The 5,384-nt window shown below is 43.1% G+C and overlaps 1 pseudogene; it reads right to left on the bottom strand.

Annotated features, from left to right (window-relative positions):
• Positions 1 to 4,518: 4,518 nt before the first annotated feature.
• Positions 4,519 to 4,838, bottom strand: LOC111156782 (annotated as a pseudogene).
• Positions 4,839 to 5,384: the final 546 nt, after the last annotated feature.

The raw sequence follows: 5,384 nt of genomic DNA, 5'->3' as shown, positions 1-5,384 counted from the left end.
CAACAAGTAAGACCAGCCATTGGGGTCAGACAGCAATTCGATCACTGGAACTAGTCTACAACGGAGGACCTGGGTCCCAGAAACAAGAAGGCCGCCTGATCACCTGAATCAAGATACCGATGCGCTGGCGCCTGGGCTCTACGGTCAGAGGGTGAGAGGAGGCTGTCTCTAAGTGAGGACCCAGACAGAACCCGTGCTTCCTGCGGACAGCAAAGTTGCGGAAAGGATCCAGGAAAGGAGGAAGTGGCCTGAACCACAGGAGGGGGATCGTGACTGACCAGGGCCTAACAGGTCACAGATAACCAGGAACCGTTCCCACGTTCCCTCCCCCAGCTGGGCTTTTAAGGTCTGGTCTGGTCTAGTCTGGTCTTGTCTTTTCTTATTTTATTTTAATGTCTAGCTTCTAGCTTCTTTTTGAGGCTTGTTATTGAAGAAACAATTTTCAGAGAATAAAAGCCATTTCTACTGCCTCCATTTTGATATCTCCTCAAATACAAATACTGTCCAAGAAATCCTTGCCGATCACTTTGTAATTAGCAACAGCCATAACTTAGTAATCCGCAAACTTTCTGAAAAGTGGGCACATTCATTCATTCATTCATTCATTTACACACCCATGATATATTCATTTGACAAGTGTTTGCTAAATGTCTACTGAATGCAAAATGCCTCTTCTCAAGACAGACCCATGTTCTAACTCTACCCTGCTGTTTCCTAGAGGCAAGGCCTTTTTCTTCAGGTGTTAAAAGGATTGAATGAGATAATTCATACAAAACATAAAGCACAGAACCTCGCACTAGTAATTAGTTAATGTATAATAACCACTACTTTACTTTTACTTTTGTTAATATCAATGATAATAACATTAAAACATGGTTACAGTCTACTGAAAGGACTAGACTTTAAAATAAGTAAATGTAATATGGAGTAATGGGTGCTAGGGGACAGGTTGGTACGAGTATTGGAGGGCATGATAATTCGGGCTGGAAAGATCAGAGAAACCTTGACAGGATGAATCCTGTTTTAGCTGAAGGTTGAAAGTTGAAGGGTCCATCACACAGTCATGGAAAGGGTGTTCCCAGAGGAGGACGTTCTTCACACCGTGTGAATCAGGGTGACACGCAAAGCTAGAGACTCACGAAGGGGCTCTATGACAGATAGCGTTAGAGCCTTTGCAGCCAAGTCTGGATCTCATACCAGTAAATGACTGAGAGGACTTTTATGTCATGAAGAAACCATTTACCTTTTACAGAAATCATTCTAGCAGCACTGTGAAAGCTGGAGCTGGATTCAGATTGGGGGGAAGGAGGCAGGCAAGCCAGGAAGACCCCCCCCAGGCAGGAAAGCCCCTGAGGAGCTGTTGAAATAGAGCAGACGGGAGGAAATAAGCCTCTGTGTGCTTCTGTGTTTTTAAACCAGGATTCTCCCAGCCTCATCCTAAGCAGGATACTCCAGGAATCCCTGCCCTGTCCCTGACAGTCCTCCTGTCCATCCTTACCCTCTCACGCAGGCATTGGTGTGGTCTGGAGGCAAACGGACACAGCTTTTGGAAGACCTCTGGACCTGTCCCTGTATAGGCAACTTCTAAACCTCCCAAGTGTGTCACAACCTATGCCCTTTTCCCTTTTTTGCTAAACCCTGAACGGAGCAGTGTTTCCTCAACGGACGTACATTGGCCACATGTTTCAGAAGCACCCTGGGGGCTTGTTAAAAATGCCTATTTCTAGACCCCTCACTATTTCTAGACCCCTCCCAGCAGTCAGAATTCCTTGCAGTTGAAAATCAAATCTGCGCTTTTTGCCATCTCCCCAAGGGATAGTGACTTTGAGAGGCCCTGCAAGAGACCACTAGAAAAGTAGTTCTTGAACTTGACGAGTCATGTAACTGGCTTGCGGAACTTCCTAAAATTAGTCTTTGAGACCTCATCCCTCCAGAAACCTGAAGGTCTAGGGTTGAGTAGGGAGTCCACCCAAGGCACGGACTGTGACATCCTACCTGGGACCCATTGCCTAACATCACCTTCCTGGTAACTTGACCTTCTGCTGCTAGAATAAATGAGACAATTAGTCACAAATCCTTCCCAGTGTAATTACAAAGGGATAGCTGAGTTGCCATTCTATTGAACTGAATTGCTGTAGAAAGGTTCTGAAAACAAAGAGCCTGAGATGAAAGAGGAGAGGTCTCTCTCACAACTTAATGCTAATAAGAGATGGCCTTGAGAAGGGATGGCTAACGATGACCACAGCACTTCTTAACCTGATGCTTTACGAAGTGCGCACCATGCAGGAAGTGCAGAAAGCCGCCTGATTTGGGACAAAGAATTACCTTTGATCTAATCACTCACATCAGAGTCTTTTCTAGCTCCTCTCTCATTTGCCTCAGAAATCTAGGGAACGCCCTTTAACCATGTAATGCTTGTGCTTCCAGTTCATAAAGCAAGGATCATCATTTTTCCACTTGCGCATCGGCCAGGATGTGTGGGGTTTATTGGGCCTGAAAAGGATCTAATCCAAGAAAGGATCTGTTTGGGGTGGGAGGAGATCTGGGGTGGGATAAGAACTTTGGAGTAAATAAATAATAATTAGAAATTGTAAAATAACAATGAGAAAAGGGATCCTGGACCTTGTCCACCAGACCAGAACCAGGTCTAATGACTACAGCAGAGAAGATAGTTTATGTGACTTAAAATGAGATTTAAAGAGGTAAAGGGGAAAGAAAGTCCTACAGAAACAGAACATCGTGTCATTAGTTATCACGAAAAGTGGGTCTGGCTCCGCCACTGATTTCTTCTGAGTTTAATGAATGCCCCCTGGGGTTGCCTGTTAAAGCTCATTGTTCGGTCAGAAACTCTGTTGCACCTCGGAGGGAGATTTTACTCTTTTCCAAAGGATGAAAGGATGTTCTTAGAACATTTTTCAAAGCAGTACTTGTAGCCTCTGAAAATTTTTCCTCTAATTTACCGTGGTTGAACAACTGGGCAGTGTTCCAACAAGAGATCTTTTAAGAACTTGGAAGTACAAAAGAGGCTGACTTTTGCCTGTGGTTAAAATGTGAGCCTACTTATAATTCCTGTTGTTTAAGCATTCATGTGAGGAGAATAGCCCAAGAACACACATGAACTCTACTGTCTACCTCCAGGAAGATAAAGAGAATTCATTTTGAAGCATAAACCTGGCAATAATAGGGCTGCCGATCCACTTGACCTGGAAATTCCAGAAAAGCCTTCAAATGAAAAACCCCCCTGCCATCTAGAAGTATTTAGTCCATTATTATTAGGGAAGGACCAGTTCAACCAGAGAGTCAAGAAAGAATTCCCTGAGAACGTGTCACTCCAGCTGAGTATTGTAGGATAACACAATTTTGCCAGTTAGAGGAAGAAGGAAAGAAAGAGCATTCTAGGGAGTGTGAAGAGGCATATACGTGTGGTGATTTAAAAAAACAAAATAGGGGCACCTGGGTGGCTCAGTGGGTTAAGCCTCTGCCTTCAGCTCAGGTCATGATCTCAGAGGGGCCCCACATCGGACTCTCTGCTCAGCGGGGAGCCTGCTTCCTCCTCTCTCTCTGCCTGCCTCTCCGCCTACTTGTGATCTCTGTCTGTCAAATAAATAAAATTTTAAAAATATAATAAAATAAAACAAAAAGTACATGTTTTAGTGCCAAAAGTCTGGGGTGGGAGTGGAGATGAGTGCATAAAGTTTCTATGTTGGGAGAAAGGTCAGTGGAGGGAGGTTCTGGAACCATAGATCAGGTGAAGGCATTTGTCACCAAAAGGAGAGTCGTGAAGTCTTTCCGATAGGAGAGTTAGTTGTGAAATCAGATTCCAGTTTTAACGAACTAATTCTGGTTGCAGAGTGACCTGGTTTAAGGAGTGACTGGCAGTTGTGACTAGAAGACCATTAGAAGCTTAATGCAATTAATACTAATTACAGAAGGATGAAGGGAGAGTGAATTAAGATGGGCATAAAGGGCCCCCAAAAGTGCAGTTTGTCTGGGATCACACGGAGAGGCTCTATGGTCCTGTAGTCTTGTGGTTTTCCATACCCCACTCTCTTTACTACTGTATCACTATTTACTGTCATTTGCTTTTTGCAAAAATACATGTCCTGTTGATAGCAGTCTCCCTTCTCTGAAATACCATTGCCCAAATCACATCCTGACTTATACTGTTTGTAAACTTGTTTTATTATTATTATTATTATTATTATTATTATTATTATTATTTAGCTTGGATACCATTTGTTTATTATAAAACAGAAACGTGGAAATTATTTACATGATGAAATTTCACTTTAGTGGAATTGGAAGCTTCATGTGATGGAGGGGGAGATGAACCATTGAGAGACTATGGACTCTGAAAAACAATCTGAGGATTTTGAAGGGGCGGGTGGTGGGAGGTTGGGGGAGCCTGGTGGTGGGTACTATGGAGGGCACGTATTGCATGGAGCACTGGATGTGGTGCATAAACAATGAATTCTATTACACTGAAAAGAAATTAAATTTTTTTAAAAATGATTAATTTCAGTCTATATTCTTTCCAAGAATGTCACCATCTCTAAATCAGAAATAATTCTTGTCTTCTAGAACTACTTCAGTGCTCCATATTCTGGGAGAACTTTGTCTCCAACTTTCACGCTTACTGGTTGAATCTCTCCATCCCTTCCTTTAGAGCCCAGTCCAACGGCTACTCCTGTTCCTTGCAATACTTTTCCTTGAGATTTTTCTGGAAGCATAATGCCTCCTTTGGTTACAGTGTCAGCTGTACTCTTTTCAACTAAAACTCAGTCAAAGAGGGGAAGAAACTTTCTAAGCGCCTGTCCTGTCCTCACTCCAGCCACCATAGCTCATTGTAAACTTGTTTTCAATAGGATTCCTTCACTGCTTCGAATCTAGCTTTGAATGCAGCTGCTTATCCCTCTGCTTAGGGTCCAAAAAAGTATATTAAGTGGAGCCAAACATACATTCTTCCATCCACCACCACTATCATGACTTCAGCCCTAATGAGATAAGCCACAAAATGCAGAAACTTCAAAAAGACCCTTTACTTGTCTGAAAGAGCCTGATCTGGAAGGAGATTATACTAGCAAGTCTGCATTTCCTTTCCCAGGCCCCTACTATGGCCTTCTTAAAACTTTCCCAGTGTCGTGTTTCCCAAGAATGCACACAAGTCTCTAGACCTCTTCAGCCTACAGAGGAAGAGGAAAAAAGAGGTAGCAAAAGGAATAAAACATTTACAATTCTTTTCAACCTCTCATTAATTGTTCCATGTCTTAAACTTGGAGAAGGGGACAGTCAAGGCATTGCTTTTCAGTGGCTGCATTCTCTGGTCAATGTCAGGGACCACAAAACAATAGGAATGAGCAAACTGGGAAGGGTATAACTCATCT

The sequence above is a fragment of the Enhydra lutris genome, unplaced genomic scaffold (genome assembly GCF_002288905.1).
Source record: "Enhydra lutris kenyoni isolate GAN:26980312 unplaced genomic scaffold, ASM228890v2 scaffoldscaffold49, whole genome shotgun sequence".
Lineage (NCBI taxonomy): Eukaryota > Metazoa > Chordata > Mammalia > Carnivora > Mustelidae > Enhydra > Enhydra lutris.
The sequence above is the reverse complement of the archived record's forward strand: the minus strand, read 5'-3'. Positions and strand labels throughout refer to the sequence as shown.